Source organism: Sapajus apella, unplaced genomic scaffold (genome assembly GCF_009761245.1).
Source record: "Sapajus apella isolate SASKATOON/1434 unplaced genomic scaffold, GSC_monkey_1.0 scaffold49, whole genome shotgun sequence".
In the NCBI taxonomy this organism is placed as follows: Eukaryota; Metazoa; Chordata; class Mammalia; order Primates; family Cebidae; genus Sapajus; species Sapajus apella.
The window spans coordinates 78872-103440 of record NW_022436989.1 but is presented as its reverse complement, the minus strand read 5'-3'; the positions used below and the strand labels follow the sequence as shown (position 1 = coordinate 103440).

Genomic DNA, 24569 nt, shown 5'->3' with positions numbered 1-24569 from the left:
AGGGAAGGGTATCGGCGGCAACCATGAAGCCGAAAGCCGCTATACTAATGACGATAATGAAGAAAACAAAAGCGTCCATTGCCACTCTGTGGCAAGCGTTTTTCCAGCTACTTTCCAAGTAGCAACTACTGCCGGAGTTTCCCCTGCGAGGGCCGGAACGTGCGGCGGCAGCGTTTGCTTCGCCTTCCTCACGCATTTCCCGGCGTTTGCCGGGCCGGGCGCTGGCGCACGCGCACAACCCACGGCCCTTAGCCTCGGTTCTGGCCGGTAGAGCGCTCTGGGCCACTCCAGGCTGCGCTGCAGTCGCGGCCTTGTCCAGAGCTCCGCGGGGAACTGGAGGCGCTGTAGCGTCGCACCCAGTCAGGAGAATGCCCCACAGCCACGTCACTGGTGTGACGCGACGGGCAGGCGTCGGGAACACAGACATTAGAAGAAGTGAGAGGCTCGTTGCTGTCGAGTGTCAGGATGGCCGAGTGGTCTAAGGCGCCAGACTCAAGGTGAGAACCTTCCCTATGGGCGTTCTGGTCTCCGGATGGAGGCGTGGGTTCGAATCCCACTTCTGACACAGTCGTTTTATTAATATTTTCTTCCCCTTAAGAAGCCCTAGAATTTTCCTAGAGCCCGCTGGTATTTTATTGCCTTCTCCAGGAACACGGTTACAACTGGACTCTACTCGTCTTTGCTGCCCGGTTTTTCCTGTTTGCGGCAGCGAGAGGGCTACCTACCAAGGAGAGGGAAGCGCGGTCAACATCTTCACAAATGTCGCGAGAAAAAGGCATCCAATCATACGTCTGTATACGATACACGTCACAGCATGTTTACTTAGTATGGGATGTTGCTGAAGCAATTCTCGTGTCTTCCCTGGTGGTCTAGTGGTTAGGATTCGGCGCTCTCACCGCCGCGGCCCGGGTTCGATTCCCGGTCAGGGAAGCAAGGTTTTTTTAAAAAACCAAATCTTTCTGGGGGAGCCAGGTTAACTCATCGGCAGTGTTCCTAGAGTTAGCTGTGACTTGACTTTTAAACAAAGGTTAGAATGCATCTGATATCCTCGTTTTGTAGAGTAGTTACCTGAGATGAACTCTATCTACTATGGTTTATCAGCACTGGCTATGTAGTCAATATCTTTATTCACGGTATCTTAAGAACCGTGAAAGAATGCCAGCAGCACAAAACGATCCAAAAAGATGGGCTTGGGTATGCCAAAAATGCCTGGTCTTAAAATTATATCACAGGCTTCGAAAAGCCTCCCTAGGTGTCTGAAGGTCATTAGAATGGCGCCTGTTGCCTAGAGGGGCGGGTCTGGGCGGGTCTTACCTCCTTAACAACGCTTGGTAATTGTCGCTATGGAAAGAAATCACTTCTCTGATTTATTTCTCACCACAGCATCTATCGTTTCGTTTTTTAAATAAGTCGAGATAATTGAAATAATGCCACAACCAACCCCGGTTTCTCTTTACCTGCAATCAACACCGGTTAATATTTTGTCACATTCTCTCTCTCTGTCTCTTGCAAGGTAGGTAGGTAGGTAGATAGATAGATAGATAGATAGATAGATGATAGATGATAGATGATAGATAGATGATAGAGATAGGTATACATTCCCTATTCCATTTGAAAGTTGAAATCTTTAAAACTGTCCTCCCCACTTGTAAGTTGCAGACATGACATTACTCCATGCCACACCTAAGAAAATTGACATTAATATCTATCATATGCTAGTCTACATTAGAATTTTCCCTAATTGTCCTTAAAATGTCTTTTATAGCTGCTTTTAGTTTTTATTCTAAAATTTTTATCGCCCATTTTTTAAAAAATTGGGAAGCCTGTGAAAAATATTTTAATAATGAAAACCTCCTAAATCACATTTAACTTGTATCTTCTTAACAGTTTATCATATTATGAGCCTATACACCTAACTTGTTATTGTTTTCCAAAGTTTTGTTTCTCTCTGGGTACCTTTTTCAGATATCTAGCCCGAGTCTGTGTTATCACACACTCTACACGAACAGATAGAACCAGGTCCACACACATCTGTGTTTTCCACAGTGTTTGAAATCAAATAGGACTATTTTAACTTCCTGAATTTCTGCTTCTTGTACTGCTGAAATGACTAGTTTGAAATTATTCAAAGTGCTGCGAATATTTATAGCAGTTTTCTTAAATAATACTTATCTTGTGGTGATAAGTTTGGTAAAATGAGCTGTTTGTCATATCCTTGTTTCTAGAACTGTATACGCTGTGCATGAATATATGTGACTTTAAACTGTTCTTTTATCAAAAATATTTTGACTCTCCTAGATGTTGATTTGTAAATTAATCTTAATAGGATAATTAGAATGGGTTCTAAAAATTTAGGTGGAGGGTTTGTTATTCCTTTGGTCCACTGTGGTTTCCAGTGATGTGTCCTTAAGCAATATGTCTCATTCCAGCACCCTCTGTCAATTACACAAGGTCCAGGGTCCCGGGTCCCATCATTTAACCCTGGATTTTATAAAAGAGATGTTTTGGGCCGGGCGCGGTGGCTCAAGCCTGTAATCCCAGCACTTTGGGAGGCCGAGGCGGGTGGATCACGAGGTCAAGAGATCGAGACCATCCTGGTCAACACGGTGAAACCCCGTCTCTACTAAAACTACAAAAAATGAGCTGGGCATGGTGGCACGTGCCTGTAATCCCAGCTACTCAGGAGGCTGAGGCAGGAGAATTGCCTGAACCCAGGAGGCGGAGGTTGCAGTGAGCCGAGATTGCGCCATTGCACTCCAGCCTGGGTAACATGAGCGAAACTCCGTCTCATGTTACCAAAAAAAAAAAAAAAAGAAAAAGAGTTAAACCAGTCCAAGGAGAACCACATGGACAAGGAGAATGTCCTAGGTTGATAGAGATGATCCTCAATGTCTTGCAAGGAAGAGTACTTGATTTAGACAGATGCCAGGTACTGATCATGAATGACAACCAGTACCTGTCTATTAAGGTGGTTGTCTCGAGCTGGTGAAGTCCTCTCTTTTGATAGTGTTCTGGTGAAGACTGATGGTAAAGATTATGTCTAGTGCCACACACCTGTAATTCCAATACTTTAGGGGGCCAAATTGAGAGGATCTCTTGAACCCAGGGGTTTGTGACTAGCCTGGACAAAATAGTGAGACCCTGTCTCTACCAAAAATGCAACAAATTAGCAGGGTGCGGTGGTGTGCACCTGTGGTCCCAGTTACTTGGGAGGCTGAGGTGGGAAGATTGCTTGAGCCTGGGAGGTCAAGGCTGCAATGAGCTATGATTGTGTCATTGTACTTCAGCCTGGGCTCTGGTCTCAATTTTTTTTAAAAAAAGAGTGTGTCTGGTTATGTCCTTATCTAGTTGGATGTTGTCTCTGTTGATTAGGTGAGCTTCGGATCTTTGTTGACATGATGCCTTTACAAATGTAAAATGGAGTCTGGAGTTACTTATGTCAAGGATGTTCTATGCATTTGGCTTCCTGGAATGATGTGGGCTTGATGATAGAGTTTTGCCTCTGCTTTCCTGTGCCCTAGGATTGGGCTTCTATACGATGTAGCCTAGTGTGGAGCACAGCACATCTAGGTTAATGATCAGGTAGAGCTGAGTTCAAATTTTGCCATTACCATTTTGGCCCAAGACATGCTATTTATCTTCTCTAAGCCTTAGTTTTATCATCTGTAAAACTGGCTAATCAAAGAATGGAAAAGAAAGAAAATAAAATTCTGTTTAACTTCCGAGTTTTGGTTTGAAATTTTCCTCCATGTTCAAACTGAATGGAAAGCAATATATGCATGTGTAAGAACAAAACAAGAAAGAAAAATTAGAAGGACAAATACCTATACATTACTGTGATTTCCTATAGTGGTAGGATTATGAAAAAGTTTTCATTTTCTTTTCTGTAATTTCATGTATATGCTGAATTTTCTACCATGAGCATATAAAATTTATTAGTAAAAATATATAAGTTATTTAAAAATCTGCTCACAACTTACACAAAAATTAACTACAAATGAATCATAGATTTAAATGGAACACACACAAAACTATTACACTGTAGAAGAAAACATAAGAGAAAATCTTCACAATCTTGGGTTAGCAAAGAGTTCTTAGCCATGATACCAAAAGCATGATCCATAAAAGAAAACATTGTAAAAATAGATCTCATCAAAATTAAAAACTTGTTATTAGAAAGACCTTGTGAAGAGGATGAAAAGATAAGCTACAGGCAGAATAATGATTTACACACCACATTTCTGACAAAAGACTCATATCCAGGATATAGAAGAACTCTCAAAAGTCCGCATTAAAAATCAAACAATCCAATTGGAAAATAACCCAAAACTATGAGACGATATTTCACCAAAGAAATCAATGAGAAGATATTCAACATTATTAAAGTACAAATTAAAACCACAATGCAATATCAGTATATACTTATCAGAATGGCTAGAATTTTTTTTAAGTGATAACATCAAATGCCAATAAGGATGCAAAGAAGTTGAATCACTTATAAATTGCTGATAGGAGCCAGGTGTAGGGTCTCACACCTATAATCCCAGCACTTTGGGAGGAGGCCAGGGTGGAAGGATCACTTAAGGCCAGTGAGTTGGAGACCAGCCTAGGCAACATGGAGAGATCCCATCTCTACAAAAAAATTTCTTAAAAAAGAAAAAAATAAATTGCTTGTTGGAATGTAAAATGGTATAGTCGTTCTGGAAAGAGTATGGCAATTTTTTTACAAATCTAAACATGCATCCACCATGCGATCCAATAATTATACTCCTGAGCATTTATTCTAGAGAAATGAAAGTTTATGTTCACATAAAAATCTACCCACAGATGTTCATAGAACCATTTTCTGCAACTGCCAAAAATTGGAAACAACCAAAAGTCCATCAATGGGTTAATGGCTAAACAGACTATGGTACCATATGGTATTCCATATGGAAACATATGGTATTCCATACCATAGGATGTTACTCAGCAATAAAACCAAATTAACTGGCTGGCACGGTGGCTCATGCCTGTCATCCCAACACTTTGGGAGGCTGAGGCAGGTGGATAATTTGAGGTCAGGAGTTTGAGACCAGCCTGCCCAATATGGTGAAACTCCGTCTCTACTAAAAAATACAAAAAAAAAAAAAATAATAACAGACATAGTGGCACATGCCTGTAGTCCCAGCTACTTGGGAGGCTGAGGCAAGAGAATCACTTGAACCAGGGAGGCAGAGGTTGTAGTGAGCCAAAATTCCACCACTGCACTCCAGCCTGGGCAACACAGCGAGCGAGACTCCATCTCAAAAAAAAACCAAATGAACTATTGATGCATGAAACAATTGGATAGACTTCAGGGAGTTATAATAAGTGAAAAAAATCAATAATCTCCAAAGGTCATATATGATGCCAGTTATATACATTTTGTAAATAACAAAATTATAGTGACAGAAAACAGATTTGCCACAGTTTAGAGATGTTGGGGGTGGGGAGTGGGGTGACTGTGACTATGAAGAGCTGGGTAGCAAAGGGAGATCTTAGTGTTGATGGAATAATTCTGTATCTCGATTGCAGTGGTCAGTATAAGAATCTACAAATGTGATAAAATGATATAAGAACTGTACACAAACATTATACCAATGTCAAGTTTCTGGTTTTGTTATTATATTATAATTAAGTAGAATGTAACTCTTGGCAGAAATTCAGTAAAGTGTGCGCTGGGACCTATGTGTAGTCACTTTGAAACTTCTGGTGAATCTATATTTAAAAAAAAATTACCCACTCCCTACATAGTGATGACATGAACTTGCAGTAGGTATAGTCCGGGAAGAAGCCCACCTCTAGCATCCCAAGGTTTTTCCTGTTGTGTTCCTGACCCATGCCATCATTTGTCACTTGGCACACTTATTTGGACCTAGTCTTAGTCCTTAAGCTCGTCTTCAAGGTCACTGAGGGCAGGATTTAGGTCTTATTCACCAGATATCAGAGCTGCTATCAGAGTGGTTGTTTAATCCATGTGTACAGTGAGATAGACAAGGGGCTGTGAGACTGGGGGTGCCACTGGCCTCAGTGGGGCTGGGCTGCAAATTTGGAAGAGACAGATAACCACACTCTCTAGGGAAGTAGTTGGGGTCTAGGCGGGTCAGTGCTGGGAGACGCAATTTTCCTTACAGCATGGGTGCCCCTGCACATTCCTTCTAGGTAAGCCCTGACTGCAAGGCCTGACTGCTTTTTGCTTGGGTAGTTTCTCAGGGTTGTGCTTTAACAAGCAACCTTTTATCCATTTTTTTTTTTTTTTTTTTTTTTTTTTTCAGACGGAGTCTTGCTTTGTTGCCAGGCTGGCCTACAGTGGAGTGATCTCAGCTCACTGCAACTTCTGCCTCCCGAGTTCAAACAATTCTGCCTCAGCCTCCCGAGTAGCTCAGACAACAGGCGCGTACCACCATACCCAGCTATTTTTTGTATTTTCACCATGTTGTCCAGGATGGTCTTGATCTCTTGACCTCATGATCCCCCCACCATAGCCTCCCAAAGTGCTGGGATTATGGGCGTGAGCCACTGTGACCGGCCAACAAGCAACCTTGAAGGATAAAATAATGTCTTCCCCCAGAAACAAAGAGCAGGCTTGCTTACAGCTTGCTTTAAGATTGGTAAATTCTCTAAGCTCAGTGTTCTTCTGCCGCAATGTCAGCCCACTGCACACTCAGCATCTACATGGGTCCCCTCTGTGTTGGCCCCCTGGGGCTTCGGACTTAGTGAACTAAGGTGCTCATGCTTCTTCCTGTGCCATGGGTAATAAGTCATCTGTCTTATGAATCTGATGTTTTCTGTCAGTATCCATGAAACTGTGACAGGCTCATGTTTAGCCTGCAAGTAGAATAAAATCCCAGTCCCTGCTGGAGTGAGGTTCCTGAGATTCATGGGCACATTGTTCTGTCCCAGCCACAGGGTCTAAAGGGCATGGCACTATGTCAGCTGGATCTGAAGACCTGCTTGAAGGCACCTTCTTGTCTTTGGTGAGGAACTGTCCCCTCACTTCATAGCCACCTGGCCTCTTCCTAACTGACAGCCTAAGTAGTCCCCTAGGGCCAAAATTCAGGCCAAGTCACTGCCAAATGATGGGCCTCTCTAGACTTCATCCATCTATTTTACCAGTCATCTTACTGACTCCATCTGTCTGACTCTGCACCCTCTCAGGGCTACTGGAGCAAGAAGATGCAGAAGGGTGGGGAAAAGAATGGGGGTGGGGTAGGGTGGGCAAACCATGCAGCCTTTGCCCTGTATAATCTGGTAACTTTCATTTATTAAAACATCCAACAGACTGGGCATGGTGGCTCATGCCTGTAATCTCAGCATTTTGGGAGGCCTTGGCAGGTGGATTATGAGGTCAGTAGATTGAGACAAGCCTAGCCAACATGGTGAAACCCCATCTCTATTAAAAATACAAAAATTAGCTGTGCATGGTGGTGTGCGCCTGTAGTCCCAGGGACTCAGGAGGCTGAGGCAGGATAATCACTTGAACCTGGGAGGTGGCGGTTGCAGTGACCCAAGATTGTACCACTGCACTCCAGCCTGGATGACAGAGACTCCGTCCTAAAAAAAAAAAAAAAAAAATCCAACTGCTTTATTGCTGAATGTCTCCAAAGTGAATCACTATTTGTTTAAGGAACACAAAAAAGAATAAGACAGAGCATCTGAGCCTAGAAGAAGTATGCAAATTTGGAGTTAATTTTAGGTTTTGACCACTTTGGACCGACATTTGTGATGTCAGCAAAATTATTTAACCTCTTTGAGAATCAGTTTTTCTCACCTGTAAAACAAAGTAATATTAGAATATTACATCAAGAGTTGCTGGAATAATATGGAAAAGCATTGATCACGTTGCTGGCCACACAGTTGCCTTCATCTAACTACGGTAGGTCCCCTGTTGACAGGTTTTTGGAAGCTGCAACTTTGGTTTTTTTTTTTTTTTGGAGATGGAGTCTTGCTCTGTCACTCAGGCTGGTTGCAGTGGTGTGATCTCGGCTCACTGCAACTTCTGCCTCCCGAAATCAAGCAATTCTCCTGCCTCAGCCTCCAAAGTAGCTGGAGTTACAGGTGCATGCAGCCATGCCTGGCTAATTTTTGTATTTTTAGTAGAGATGGGTTTCACCATGTTGGCTGGGCTATTGTTGAACTCCTGACCTCAGGTGATCTACCTGCTTCAGCCTCCCAAAGTGCTGGGATTACAGGCATGAGCCACTGCGCCCGATGGAAGCTGCAACTTTAAGTGAAATGACATATAATGAAACCAAGTTTATGATAGACTAATTGGTATAAACAAGAGTTAAATTTCTATGGCATAGTTCTGTTCACAAAAACATCACCAAACTTGTAAAGATCCAGAACATTTATAATATTAAACATTGAAATAAGTGTGAACCATATGCACATTTAAGAAAAAATTTAAAAACCAAATCAGGTAATTCTTTACCCATTTTTTTCCTGTTCAGGGTCACAGGTGGCTGAAGCCTATCCTGGCAGCTCAGGGCACACTGGACTGGTTGCCATTCCATCCAGGGCACACTCCCACAAACTCACGCTCACTCAGACTAGGACAATTTAGACATGCCAATCAATATGTATATCAGCCAGGCGTGGTTGCTCACGCCTATAACCCCAGCACTTCGGGAGGCTGAGGATCATGACGTCAGAAGATCGAGACTATCCTGGCTAACACAGTGAACCCTGTCTCTACTAAAAACAGAAAAAATTAGCTGGGCACGGTGGCACGTGCCTGTAGTCCCAGCTACTCGGGAGGCTGAGGCAGGAGAATCTCTTGAACCCAGGAGGTGGAGATTGCGGTGAGCTGAGATCGCACCATTGCACTCCAGCTTGGGCAACAAGAACGAAACACAGCCTCAAAAAAATATCTATCTATCTATCTATCTATCTATCTATCTATCTATATCTATCTATCTGTATATCTTTGGGATATGGGTGGAAACCATACCTAGAGAAAACTCACACAGACAGTGGCCCCAGCCGAGAAGCAATTTTTTTTCTCATTAACTTTATAACAAAATTATGCGGAATAAAACAGTGTTATTCAATGAACTGCTGTGCCTAATTTTCCGACTTCTTTTCAAATTCACAGTCATGGGAGGTGGAGGAATGGAGATGGGGAGGGGAGCGAGGGCTAGGATCAGATTAAAAGAACAATAGAAGAGTCAAGAACCACAAGTGAGGGTCTTGGAGGGCAAGGGCCTCCCTGGCCCTCCATGCTCAACTCCAAAATTATTCAGATGCCACTAAGAATATAGATAAGACAGTTAGTGATAAACTTAAGTTCAAGGAATGCTTTATTGCTTTAATCACTATATCACATGTTCTTGTTGTTGAGACATCACTAATAAATCCAAGGTCATGGGTAAACAGATATTTAAGGGACTCCATTCCTTGGCCTTAGGTGGTACCTCTTGGTTTGGCATCATCAGGCAAAGACGAAGATCATGTAAGATGCTGGGTTTGTAATCTTTTCCTGATAGACCAAGGTGATTGGAGTCACCCCAGTTTCTGGGTGTCATGAAGTTGCTTGTAGCTTTCTTTTGGAGTGAGGTCTTTTGGGTCCCTGAGATCCTTTGTCAAAGCCATGCCCACAGCCTCTTGGATGCTCCTTCCAGCCCTGAGCCCTCACGTGATGGCTGTGTCATCCAGCTGTGGGGCAGGGTCATGTGCTCACCAGCTAAGTGGATCAGCTCTTCTGACCGGCAGAGCTCCTGGGCTTAGTCCACATATTGGTAGGGGGTGAAGAAAGCAGAACCACCCATAGAATAGGGGCCCTGGCTCCAGTGCTTGATCATGGAGTAGGGACACAGAGCCCGGAACTCCTCTTTGGTGGGGTCCTGGACTGCACCCAGGTCACGACATCCATCACCCGGGCCTGGTCCATGGCAGTAAAGAACACAGAGTCATTGTTCAAGGTATAAGGAGGCCAGGATGACCCTCGTGCTATTGGGGAAGATGCGGTTGGAGCAAAAGATAAAGCGGGAAGCCTGGTCAGTGCAGGACCGGCCACTGAAATGCCGTGGTGCTCCCAGGAACGCTGTGTGCAGGCCGGTATCGCTTTGGTGGTGCTGTTGTAGTGGACCGAATGTCACGCATCCTCCTTGCCTGGGGAGAGGGGCAGCCAGAGACAGAGGAGCCAGGCAGCCTTGGCTGTGCCTTCCACCAACGCCTGCTCAGTGGTCAGACGCAACTTGGGCTGCAGAGGGTCGGGCGTTCAGTGGGTGATATGGACCTGGTCTCCTGATATCTCCACCTCCTCTGCTTGGTGAATGGAGCAGTATCATTCTGGGCAAGGGATAATCATGTAGGGCCTGAGGGAGCTGGCTATAGTCTCCTACAGTTTCATAAAACCTGAGAGTGAAGCAGGCAAAGGAAGGAGAAAGAAGCAGGTGCTGGAAGGCCTAGCTCCACTGAGCTGTTGAGTGAGACTGGATCAGGGTCTCAGAGCTGGGAATGGTTTTGCTGAGCTGCCGCAGGGTGATGCTCTATCCAAGTCTGGAAACGTCGACAGGAGCCTCCTATGAGAGCTCTCTTCCCAGAGTCCAGCCGTGTCATGGAGGTCTTCCTGGGCCAGGGGTCAGGGAAGACAAAGGCATTGTCAAAGCTGAGTAAATATCAGCCAGACAGAGAAAGATGGACAGGTGTCCAGGGAGGGTCCAGCATTGTTCCTCCTCTTGCCTACACATCTATAATGATGATATTTTAATTCTAGCAGTAGTCATATGTCTGATACTGTTCTCGTCACTTTACACACATCCTCTCACTTAATCCTCACAACCAGCCTGGGAGAGAGGCTCCAGTACTGTGGTCATTTTAGACAAGATACTGTCTCTCTTACTGTGGCAGAGAGACAGAGAGTATCTTGCCTGGGGTCATACAGCACATTTGAGTCCAAAGTCCAGTTTGTAGGACTCTCTGCCTTAAACCTGGACCAGCTATGATAATTTCAATGGCAACTTGTTTGATTTCTGTGTGAACACACATAGAAATGTTAAGGATCTGAGAGCACATTCATAATGACTGCAGAGTGTATGACCCCAAATAACCAAAAGGATCAGAATCTAGTTTGAAGAGAGTTTATTCAAGCACAAAGTTGAGGATAGGCCTGCCTGGGAAGCACAGATTCCAAAGAATGAAAGTCAGTGCTCCAAAGTGCAGAATTTGAGACTGCTTATATAGATAAAGCTTGGGGATGTTTAACAGAATTTCAACATCTTTCTATGTAAGGCTTAGTGCATAGTTACAACAATCTGAGTAGGTCAAGGTAGTCTTGTCCTCCCTCCCTCCCTCCCTTCCTTCCTTTTTCTTTCTTTCTGTCTTTGAAAGGCATATTTAGCATTCTACACTGAAGATGTAACAGTCATAGAGGGTCTTGGGTGTCATCTAGCCTGAGTTAGGTACTGGACAATAATGGCAGTTAATCTAAAAAAAAATCAGTGATTGGAAGGAGGGGTGAAGGTCTGATCTCTGGTCCCTCCTAGTCTTTTAGAGAACAAGTACAAAAATCAGAAGAATTAAGAAGTAATCTAAGAAGCACAATTGTAAACCTGCTATGTGATTCAATCTCCAGGACTTAACTTTTTCCTTGGCATAATACATTTAGAGAGTCCTGAAATTTTATTTTCTTTTACACCTGGCTATTAAGAGACTACCTCTAAGTCCTTGGAATATCCTGCCTGATAAAAGTGTTTTTATTTACTTGGGGCTTGGGCTACCCTAGACAGTCTATGTGAACAATATGATTTATGGTGTGGGACTTGGCTTATGCAGTACCAGCTTGATCTTTGGATGGGCTGGAGACTCAGGTTAACCACCCAGGTAGTCAATCATATCTATTTGACTTACCCCTGATAGAAACTCTGGACACCCAGGCTTGAGTGTCCTTTCCTGGTGGACAGTGGTCTATATGTGTTGTCATACATTGTTGCTGGGAGATCTGAGCACTGTCTATACAACTGCACAGGAAAAAGACAACTGGAAGTCTGTTGTTGTCTTTTCTGGGTACTACATATGTTTTACCTTTGGTCATTTTATTTAATTTATTTTTCCAGCTTTATTGAGGTATAATTCATATCCAGAAAACTGCACATAATTAATGTATACAATTTGGACATAGGTACATATTCATGTTACCATTACCTCAATAAAGGTAATGAACACATCCATCAATTTCAAAAGTTTCCTGTTATCCCTTTGTTGTTGTTTTTGATAAGAACACTTAACACGCAAAAAGTCCTTTAAAATTTTTAAGTGCCACGATACCTTATTGTTAACTATATGCACTATGTTGTACAGCAGTTCTTCAGAACTTATTTTAACTATAACTTTACACCCATTGAATAACAACTCCCCATATTCCTCTCCCGCTATGTGCTGGTAACCACAATTCTGTTGTATACTTTTACATGTTTGACAATTTTGAATACCTCCTATGAGAGGAATCATGCAGTACCTGTCCTGTAACTGACTTATTTCATTTAGTATCATGTCTTTCAAGTTCATCTAAATGACTGCAAATGATAAGATTTCCTTCTTTTTAAAAGGTTCAATAATATTCCATTGTTTGTATGTTTGTATATATATATATGTGCATTTTCTTTAGCCATTCATCTCCCAATGGACATTTGGGTTATTTCCATATTTTGGCTACTGCAAATAATGCTACAATCAATGGGAGGGCAAATATCTCTTCAAAATTATAATTTTTATTCTTTTGGCTATATACCCACAAGTGTTATTGCTGGATTATTTGGCAGTTCTATTTTAATTCTTTTTTCAGGAAACTCCATTCTATTTTCCATAATACCTGTACTAATTCACATCTCCACCCCCAATGTACAAGGGTTCCCCTTTCATTATATCATTGACAATACTTTTTTCTTTTGTTTTTGTTGATTGATTGATTATAGATATTCTTACAGGTATGAGATGATATTTCATTGTGGTTTTGATTCATATTTCTCTGATATGATGTTGAGCTTCTTTTTATATATCTGCTGGCCATGGCCATTTGTACGTCTTTGGAGAAACGTGTGTACTCAGGTCCTTTGCTCATTTTTATGTCAGGTTTTGTTTTCTTTCTTTTTTTTCCTATTGAGTTATAGGAGTTCCTTATGTTGGAAATTAACCCATCATCAGATATGTTATTTGAAAATGTATTCTCATTCTTTGGGTAGTCTTTTTGTTTTATGGGTTGTTTCCTTTGCTATGCAAAACCTTTTTAGTTTGATATAGTCCCTCTTGTCTATTTTTGCTTTTTTTTTCCCTGTCTTTTTGGTGTCAGATCTATGAAATCATTGCCTGAATCTAGAAAAGTCAAGGAGCTTTACCTCAATGCTTTCTTCTAGGATTTTTATGGTTATGTTGTAGAGAGCCAGAGTAGCCCACCTGCTTTGGGGGAATCAGCAGCAAGGCTGCTGTGAACTTCGGGTGAACTCCAGAGAAGTGAAACCATAATAGGGAGGATGTATATGTCTCAGGGCAGAGCGGACAGGCCTAGAAAAGATAACCAGCTTTCACTGACCTTGCTGGAAGATAGTTGTTAGCTGAAGTATGTTAACTGAAGTATGAGAATAATATTCACAGGCTGTTCTAAGTAACTGCATCCTCCCTCTGCTATGTGCTTTGTGAACATATAAAATAAAGTACTCTGAGACAGGTCGGAGCCAGAGAAACTGACATCCTCACTTTCCCAGACTACCTGGCCCAGCTTTCTCTCTGTTATGTTTGTCTTTGTGTCTTTCTTCATCCCCCACCGCTTTTAGTGTTCAATTCATTTTGAGTTACTTTCTGTGTAAGATGTAACATAAGATTCCAATTACATGCTTTTGGATGTGGATGTACAATTTTCCCTATTTATTGAAGAGACTATCATTTTCTTATTGTGTTCATGGCAACCTTGTTAAACATCAGCTGGCCATGTATGCATGGGTACCTTTGCTGATTTTAACCTGTATTCTTTCACTCTAATAAGTCAAAACTCACTGTAATAAGTATACACAGATTTTCTTTTTTCTTCTTCCCTTTCTTTCCTCCTTTTCTTCTTTCCTCCCTTCTTCCTTCCTTCCTTTTCTCTTTCTTTTCTCCTTCCTTCTTTTCATTTCTCTCTCTTCTCTTTCTCCTTCCTTCCTTCTTTCCTTTTCTTTCCCTTTCATTCATTCTTTCTTTTCTTCTTCTTTCCTTCCTTCCTCCCTCCCTCCCTTTTTTCTTTTCTTTCTTTCTCTTTCATTCATTCTCCTTCTTTCTTCTCTTTCTCCTTCCTTCCCTCCTTCCTTCCTTCCTTCCTTCCTTCCTTCCTTCTCTCCGTCCTTTCTTTCTTCCTTCCTTCTTTCTTTCCCTTCCTTTCTTCTTTCTCTTAGCTGGGGTCTAACTCTGATTGTGTCACTGGCTAGAGTGCTCTGACACAATCATAGCTTAGTGCAACCTCAAACTCCTGGACTCATGTGATCCTCCTGCCCCAGCCTCCTGAGTAGCTTGGACTACAGGTATGCATGGCCTGCATCTGGCTATTTTTTTGTTTGTTTGTTTTAGTTTTTGTAGAGATTTGATCTTTCTATGTTGCCCAGGCTAGTCTCTAACTTCTGATCTCAAGCTGTCCTCCTGCTACATCCCTAAGTGTTGGGATTATAGGCTTGAGCCATCACACCCAGCCTATAACAACTTTTCTGAGTTCTCTAAGTCCTTCCAGCCAATCATTGAACCTGAGACTGGTCTTTGGGTCAACTAACAAAAGGCCGATGTTTGGGAACCTAAGAGAAAGAAGACGGAGGAGTGTGACTGAGGAAGCCACAGTCTGGTTTTCCTCTGATTTCAGGGAGACCAGTCCTGCCTACAGAGTGCTAGGCCTCCTCTTTGGTGGTGAGTGGCCCGCATATTTGTGGCTATATTGCCAGCCCAACCTGGCACACACCTGGACAGAGGAGGAGGAAGATCTGAGTAGCATGGGGTTTGCTGCTCAAGGAAGTAACACTGTGGCAAGAATGCCTTTAAGAATGCAGTGAACAAACAAGGTGATTGAAGTATTCAGATCACAAGAAAGCAGCCGAGGGAGAGGCAGGAATATAGGAAAGAGCTTGGAGAAGGGCTCCTCTCTGTTCTCACAGACCAGAAGAAATAACATCAAGGATTGCTTTTTCAGAACTCCATTAATTGATACTTTCATTTAATCAGAAGAACAGAAGATTTTTTTTTTTTTTTTTTTTTTTTTTGCTATACCTCTGGGGGTGAGGGAGTCAACGTATGGAAAAAAGGACTCATTCAGGGATTTAAAAACTGCAGTTTGGGTATCCTGGCTTCTGTTGGGGAGGCACAAGTTCAGGGACCCCGGTTCTATTAAAAATTCTTCTGAGATCTATATAGTGGTAGTCACTATGCTGTGAGCAGATCAGTGCATTTTAGGAAAAGTTCAAGCAGAAGTTTCTGTTTTATCTCTGTGTAATATAAATTGGTTGAATACAACACTCTGGGTTCCTTCATTGTGATTTGTCTGAATTGTCTGGGCTCCTAGGCCATGTCTGGGAGGCTAGTGCCCTGTCCTTTACAGATTGGCAGCAGAGATCTGGCCTGTATGCATGGGCAGAAATCAACATCCAGTTTAGAAATTCAAGCTTATTCACATGACCCTCAGCTCATCTTCCCTGGCAGAAGAACACAGGACATCCATGAATGGGGCTTGGCCCCTGCTCTGCTCCCCACTCCAACCATCCTCACATATGGTGCTCTCAGACATTTAAGGAATTAAATATCTTAATGATATTTAAGGCCTGCAGGATTTTTTTTTCAATATTTTGGAGGAAACAGGTGGTTTTTGATTACATGGATAAGTGCTTTAGTGATGATTTCTGAGATTTTGGTGCACCAAAATTTTGGTAACTGAGTAGTGTACACTGTACCCAATGCATAGTCTTTTTATTTAATTTTTTATTATACTTTAAGTTCTGGGGTACATGTGCAGATTGTGCAGGATTGTTACATAGGTATACATGTGCCATGGTGGTTTGCTGCATCCATCGCCCCATCATCTACATTAGGTATTTCTTCTAATGTTATCCCTTTCCAATCTCCCCACCCCCTGCTATCCCTCCCCTGGCTCCCCGCAACCCCCAACAGGCCCTGGTGTGTGATGTTCTCCTCCCTGTGTCCACATGTTCTCATTGTTCAATACCCACTTGTGAGTGAAAACGTGGTGTTTGGTTTTCTGTGCATGTGTCAGTTTGCTGAGAATGATGGTTTCCAGATTCATCTTTGTCCCTTCATAGGACATGAACCCATCCTTTTTTATGGCTGCATAGTATTCCATGGTGTATATGTGCCACATTTTCTTTATCCAGTCTATCATTGATGGCCATTTGGGTTGGTTCCAAGTCTTTGCTATTGTAAACAGTGCTGCAATGAACATACATGTGCATGTGTCTTTATAATAGAACGATTTATAATCCTTTGGGTATATACCCAGTAATGGAATTGCTGGGTCAAATGGAATTTCTATTTCTAGATCCTTGAGGAATCACCACACTGTCTTCCACAATGGTCAAACTAATTTACACTCCCATCAACAATGTAAAAGCATTCCTATTTCTTTCTCCACATCCTCTCCAGCATCTGTTGTCTCCAGATTTTTTAATGATCACCATTCTAACTGGCATGAGATGATATCTCCATGTGGTTTTGATTTGCATTTCTCTAATGACGTGGTGAGCTTGTTTTTTATGTTTGTTGGCTGCATAAATGTCTGCTTTTGAAAAGTGTCTGTTCATACCTTTCACCTACTTTTTGATGGGGTTATTTTTTTCTTGTAAATTTGTTTAAGTTCTTTGTCTATTCTGGATATTAGCCGTTCGTCAGATGGGTAGATTGCAAAAATTTTTTCCCATTCTGTTGGTGGCTGGTTCACTCTAATGATAGTTTCTTTTGCTGTGCAGAAAGCTCTTAAGTTTAATTATTTCCCATTTTTCTATTTTGGCCTTTGTTGCCATTGCTTTTGGTGTTTTAGTCATGAAGTTCTTGCCTATGACTATGTCCTGAATGGTATTGCCTAGATTTTCTTCTAGGGTTTTCATGGTGTTAGGTCTTAGGTTTAAATCTTCACTCCATCTGGACTTAATTTTTGCATAAGGTATAAGGAAGGGGTCCCATTTTAGCTTTCTGCATGTGGTTAGCCAGTTTTCCTAACACCATTTATTAAACAGGAAATCCTTTTCCCATTGCCTGTTTTTGTCAGGTTTGTCAAAGATCAGATGGTTGTAGATGTTTGGTGTTACTTCCAAGGCCTCTGTTCTGTTCCATTGGTCTTTATCTCTGTTTTGGTGCCAATATCATGCTGTTTTGATTACTGTAGCCTTGTAGGAAAGTTTGAAGTCAGGTAGCTTGATGCCTCCAGCTTTGTTTTGTGTTTTTGTTTTTTGCTTAGGGTTGTCTTGGCTATGCGGCCTCTCTTTTGGTTCCATATGAAGTTTAAGGTGTTTTTTCCCAGTTCTGTGAAGAAGGTCAATGGTAACTTGATGGGGATAGCATTGAATGTATAAATTACTTTGGGCAGTATGGCCATTTTCACGATATTGATTCTTCCTAACCATAAGAATGGAATGTTTTTCCATCTGTTTGTGTCCTCTCTTATTTCCTTGAGCAGCAGTTTGTAGTTCTCCCTGAAGAGGTCCTTCACATCCCTTATTAGTTGTATTCCTAGGTATTTTATTCTCTTTGTAGCAATTATGAATGGGAGTTTGCTCATGATTTGGCTGTTTGTCTATTTTTGGTGTATAGGAATGCTTGTGATTTCCACACATTGATTTTGTATCTTGAGACTTTGCTGAAGTTGCTTATCAGCTTAAGGAGATTTTGTGCTGAGACGATGGGGTCTTCTAAATATACAATCATGTCATCTGCAAATAGAGACATTTGACTTTCCTCTTTTCCTAATTTAATACCCTTTATTTCTTTTTCTTGCCTGATTGCTGGCCTTTGTCGGAGTGGGACCAGTCGAGCCAGATCACTTGACTCCCTGCCTTCAGCCCCATCTTTTATGGGGAATGAGTGGTTCTGTCTTGCCAGTGCTCCAGGTTCTGGCTAAAACGGCTGCCCCATTTTGTGCTGGAAACCCGCGGCATTGGTGTTGTAAGCACCCATGAGAATCTCTTGGTCTGCGGGCTGTAAAGACTGTGGCAAAAGCGCAGTATCTGAGTACCAGAGTGTCCAGATAAGTCCCCAATGGCCTCTCTTGGGTAGGAGGGGGACTTCTCCGGCCCCTTGCACTTCTCGGGTGAGGCAGCACCATAACCTGCCTTGGTTTGCCCTCTTGGGCTACACCCACCATCCAAGCAGTCCCATTGTGATGAACCTGGTACCTCGGTTGGAAATGTGGAGATCAATTGCCTTCTGCAGGCTCTCATGGGGAACTGTGCTCTGGAGCTGTTCCTATTCGGCCGTCTTGGTGGAAGTCTCCAATGTGTAGTCTTTTATCCCTCACACCCCTCCAACCCTTCCCCACAAGTCCACTAAATCCATTATGTCATTTTTATGTCTTTGCTCCTCACAGCTTAGCTCCCACTTATAAGTGAGAACATACAATATTTGATTTTCCATTCCCGAGTTACTTCACTTAGAATAATGGTCTTCAACTCCATCCAAGTTGCTGGCTTGCAGTTGTATTTTTTTATTTTTTAAATAAATAAATTTAATGAGCATACATTCAACAAATGTATGATTATATGACAATATGACAATGAAGGAGTAAAATAATTTTTTCCCTTATGGAGTTTCCATTCTTTTTCATAGCTTAAGTTCTGCGGGTACATGTGCAGGATGTGCAGGTTTGTTACATAGGTATACACGTGCCATGGTTGTTTTCTGTACTCCATCAACCCATCATCTACATTAAGTATTTCTCCTAATACTGTCCCTCTCCTAGCCCCCCGCCCCTTGACAGACCCCAGTGTAATGTTCCCCTCCCTGTGTCCATGTGTTCTCATTGTTCAACTCCCACTTATGAGTAAGAACATGCAGTGTTTGGTTTTCTGTTCTTATGTTACTTTGCTGAGAATGATGATTTCCAGCTTCATCCATGTCCCTGCAAAAGACATGAACTCATCCTTCTTTGTGGCTGCATAGTATTCCATGGTGTGTATGTACCACATTTTCTTTATCCAGTCTATCTTCGATGGGCATTTGGGTTGGTTCCAAGTCTGTGCTATTGTGAAAAGTGCCACAGCAAATATACATGTGCATGTGTCTTTATAGTAGAATGATTTATAATCCTTTGGGTATATACCCATTAATGGGATTGCTGGGTCAAATGGTATTTATAGTTCTATATCTGAATCAAGTGGACCTGATAGATATCTGCAAAACTCTCCACCCAAACTCAACAGAATATACATTCTTCTCATTGCCACACAGAACTTACTGTAATTGAACACATAATCTGAAGTAAAACACTCCTCAGCAAATGCAAAATACTGAAATAATAACAAACAGTTTCTCAGAACACAGTTCAATCAAATTAGAACTCAAGATTAAGAAACTCACTCCAAACCACATTGCTACATAGAAATGGAACAACCTGCTCCTGAATGCCTTCTGGCTAAATAAGTAAATAAAGGCAGAAATCAAGAAGTTATTTGAAGCCAATGAGAACAAAGTGACAACATAGCAGAATCTCTGGAATGCGGCTAAAGCAGTGTTAAGAGGAAAATTTATAGCATTTAATGCCCACATCAAAAAGCTAGAAAGATCTCAAGTTAATACCCTAACATCACAAATAAAAGAATTAACTCCAAAGCTAGCAGAAGGCGAAAAATAACCAAGGTCAGAGTGGAACTAAAGGTGATGGAGACATGAAAAACCCTTCAAAAACTCAGCAAATCCAGGAGCTGTTTTTTTTAAAAAATTAATAAAACAGACTAACCATTAGCTAGACTAATAAAGAAAAAAAAAAGGAGAGAAGAATCAAGCAGATACAATTAGAAATGATAAAGGGGACATTGCCACTGATGCCATAGAAATATGAACAACATCAGAAAATACTATCAACACCTCTATGCAAATAAACTAGAAAATCTAGAAGAAATGGAGAAATTGCTGGAAGCATACACCTTCCCAAGACTGAACCAGGAAGAAGCTGAATCCCTGAATAGACTGAGTTCTGAAATTGAGGCAGTAATAAATAGGCTACCATCCAAAACAAAACAAAACAAAACAAGCCCAGGATCAGAAGGATTTACAGTTTAATTCTACCACAGGTATAAAGAGGAGCTGTTATCATATCTTCTGAAAGTATTTCAAACAATTGAAAAGGAGGGACTCCTACTCATTTTATGAGACAAACATCATCCTGATACCAAAACGTGGCAGAGATACAACTTTTAAAAGGAAACTTCAGGCCAGTATTCATGATGAACATGATGAACACAAAAATCCTCAATAAAACACTGGTAAACCAAATCCAGCATCACATCAAAAGCTTATCCATCATGATCAAGTTGTCCTCATCCCCAGGATGCAAGGTTGATTCAACGTACACAAATCAATGTATGTAATTCATCACATAAACTGAACTAAAGATAAAAACTACATGGTTATCTTAATAGAAACAGAAAAGACCTTTGATAAAATTCAACATCCCTTCATGTTAAGAAACTCTCAATAAATTAAGTATTGAAGGAAAATACCTAAAAATAACAAGAGCCATATATGACAAATCCACATCCAAAATCATACTTAATGGGCAGAAGGTGGAAGCAATTCCTTTAAAAACTGGCACAAGACAAGGATGTTCTCTCTCACCACTCTTATTCAACATAGTATTGGAAGTTCTGGACAGGGCAATCAGACAAGAAAAAGAAATAAAGGGTATTCAAGTAGAAGAGAGGAAGTCAAATTATCTTTGTTTGCAGGTGACATGATCATATATCTAGAAAACCCCACTGTCTCAGCAAACTAATGTAGGAACAGAAAACCCAACACCACATGTTCTCAACTATAAGTGGGAGATGAACTATGAAAACACATAGATAGGGGCAGCGGTGGGATGGGGGAAGGGTCAACACACACTGGGGCTGTCAGGGACCTGGGGGAAGGGAGAGCATCAGGAAAAGTAGCTAATGCATGTTAGGCTTAATACCTAGGTGATGGGTTGATTTAAATGACATAAATTAATAAATATATAAGTTTAATTCCCCAAGTCCGTTTTTCTCTTCTTTTTATACATTTTTTTGAAAAATTGTTATTTGGCAAAAAAATTCTGAATTTAATAAAGAAATGGCAATAACTGTTACATACAGTAATTGAAAATCTTTTCAGTAAGCACCAAATAGGATGGTTCTCAATCTTTTAATCAACCTCTTTGAAAGAACACCTAAAACCTAATCAGTTTATTTAGGTTTTTAATCAAGAAATACAAAGCTGACAATCAGAGTTTCTAATTACCAGGAGATGACCAGGTTAACAACCTTGAGGTCATAGCATATGAGCTTTTCAAAGTTTTGTTTAACCTATACATCCTAACTGAGGGGATTTGTTGGTGTTAAGGTGTTAATCACAGATCCATGTGCCAGATACCATATACACACACAACAAAAAGAAAAAGATTATATGGTCCCTATATATGTAAGGGGAATAATGTCTAATTCTCATTAGCATCATTGAATTAGGGTAGATAAGAATCCACAATTACAATTTCAAGGGGCAGAGAGACAGATACAAACCTCTAACCCACCAGGGAGAACCTAGCAAGGGCAGCAGAAGCGATCAAAGTCCCATGCCTTGGGGATGCAACAGAACAGGTGGTGGGAGGCTTCAGGGACCAGGTACACGAGTGGATGTCAGTGCATGTGGAAAGGGGCCTTAAAGGCTGAAGAAAATAAAATGAGTCAAGTCACAGAGCCACAGGAATACTGCCAGTCAGAAGATAGTGAAGCATTTGTTCTTGGTAAAGAGATGTGATTTAATAAGCTCTAATAACCAACTATAAAACTCGGAAAACCTAACCAACGAGAGCCAGAAAAAACGCTGGTCTCCATTTCTTAACAGCAACTCAACAGGGAATCCAAGGTTGCCTGCAAAACTAACAAGAGAGCAACACATCCTTCCAAAGACAGAGGCGCCACATGCTCTTTGTGGACGCTCAGTAGCCAATGATCACCCTGCATCCCCTCCCCACCTCCACCGTGACACTAGTCCCTTGGAGTCAAATCCACTGGCAACAACCTTCCTTAATGGAAAATGTTTCCCCTCCCAAAATGGAAAACAAAAATGATACATGCAAAGAAAACTCAAAACAGAAATAGACAATCAGAGCAAGCTTTAGCCCCTCATAGCTCACCTATGCCCCCACTGTCAGGCTACTGAAAACAGTGTCTGCCTCATTAAACGGATTCATTACTGCAGAATGTAACAAATGTTAGCATATCACTGCTCCCACTACATCCCTCCTTATCAAAGAAAAAGCAAACACCACATAAAATATAAACATACCCCAAATAGAAGTTAGCATCAACCTAAGGATCCTACTGTAAGATTACTACACTAACTCAAGATAGTTCAATCCTATTCTGACCTATTTACAAAAAGAAATCCTCATTCTGAGACCTCTGGAAACATTACAAATATTGTATTAGATTCCTCTTCTTGAGGTAGTCCAAAGTCTAAAAACAGTAAATTTATATACTTTTCTATCACCACTGAGGGGTAATTATCCTAAGGCCTACAACTAAAATTCCCTTTTCCTAATTCTCAGGCTATTATGCTTTTTTCCTTCAGATCAAACCATGGGAAACACACATAAAGCGATGAAAAGTCATACAAAATTTAAAAACAAGCAAGACCACCATAAAAAATAATCTGTGTCATCACACTCACAGTCAAAACTTTGCTAAAGACAAAATATTTACCTGGTTTATCCAAGCTACAGACCCTTTATAAAGTACTCAAGAAATTAACAGCTTATAAAAATAGTGGAAAAGGGCTGGGAGTGGTGGCTCATGCCTGTAATCCCAGCACTTTGGGAGGCTGAGGCGGGCAGATCACGAGGTCAAGAGATCGAGACCATCCTGGGCATGGTGAAACCTTGTCTCTACTAAAAATACAAAAATTAGCTGGGTGTGGTGGCACGCGCCTGTGGTCCCATCTACTCAGGAGGCTGAGGCGGAAGAACTGCTTGAACCTAGGAGGCAGAAGCTGCAGTGAGCCATGATTGTGCCACTGTACTCCAGCCTGGTGATAGAGCAAAACTCCATCTAAAAAAAAAAAAAAAAAGTGGAAAAATTTTCAATGGGAGCATAAAACTATAATGAACTCATTATCTGGCAAAGAATTCTTTCAAAATGTTAAGTCCACAGGAAAAGATGTGTGGCCAACTTCACACACCAGCCCACTCACAGTCCAACTGCCTTTGCCCTTTGCTCAGGTTGGCTTCAGAGGTGCAGGGATGTTGGCAGATGCCTGCTCCAGGTAGGTCAAGGAGCCCTGAGGGATGTCAGCTGGCATTTTGTGCTGGTCATTGATGTCCTCCAGCACCTGCTGCCAATGCCTCAGCTTTGTCAAGTGCTTCTGGACTAGTGTGTCTTTCTGCTATAATTCATTCCTTAGTTCTGAGACATCCTCTTTGATAACTTGCTCTGGCTTCTGGACTGATAACTGCAATCTTTTTTGGGAGAAAAAACACTCTGTCTGTCTTGCAATATCCAGAAACATCTGGATACACTGATCAACACCAGTTTGAATTTCTTCCTGATCGGTGCCATTGACATAGTCTTGACTCACCAGACACGCAAAGCAAGCCTTAAAAGATGATTCCAACTCGTCCACCAAAGTACTGTTGGAAGGTCTAGGAGTGCCTGGAGCTGCCTGAAGAAGCGAAGCTTGGCCTGGGTGGCCCGGTGGGGGCTGCCCAGAAAACATACCCCCTAGCGGAGCCACCATGTCTGGAATCTTTTTATGCATTTTTTTAAAAAAAAACATTGGTAATGCCTTAAAGCGAGATAGTATCTATAAACAAACTAGGCGGCAAGGCTTTTATGAAATTTACTCATAATGTAATACACATAAGTTAAATATTTGCCTTCCAATTTTTTCCTTAAAGCTTAGCCTATTTCTCAAAGACAATTTCAAAATATGTACGTTCATCAAAGGATTCCAGCTTAATGGGCTAATTTTTTTTTCCAATTCCTATTATGCAGTTCTTTCTTCTAACCAAAATTTGACATGGTTTTTAAGATTTGACTTTGTTTTTAAATGTAGATTAATTCAAAGCAATGCACTGAAAAAGTCTAGATGGGCTCTTTGCAGCTCCATAAACACACTTGGTCCTTTTTATTAACTTTTAATTACATATGCAAGTATCCAAATTACAGTGAGAATTCTCTCTAGTTCATAAAGGTCTGGAAGAAACAGGCAGCAATCCCACTATATATGTATATTACTCCTTGTTTAACTCACCCCCTTTGACCTCATTTCTTTGACTCTTCGTTCTTTTTTTTTTTTTTTTGGAGACGGAGTTTCGCTCTTGTTACCCAGGCTGGAGTGCAATGGCGCGATCTCGGCTCACC

The 24569-nt window shown here is 41.5% G+C and overlaps 2 non-coding genes and 1 pseudogene across 2 annotated transcripts; 2 read left to right on the top strand and 1 right to left on the bottom strand.

The window, feature by feature from the left end:
* Positions 1 to 459: 459 nt before the first annotated feature.
* On the top strand, positions 460 to 565 carry TRNAL-CAA. Its single transcript has 2 exons — positions 460 to 497; positions 520 to 565. It is a non-coding gene; the product is annotated as a tRNA-Leu (tRNA).
* A 293-nt stretch (positions 566 to 858) lies between these two features.
* On the top strand, positions 859 to 930 carry TRNAE-CUC. Its single transcript has one exon. It is a non-coding gene; the product is annotated as a tRNA-Glu (tRNA).
* Positions 931 to 23266: 22336 nt separating this feature from the next.
* On the bottom strand, positions 23267 to 23996 carry LOC116525915 (annotated as a pseudogene).
* Between the last annotated feature and the right edge of the window lie 573 nt (positions 23997 to 24569).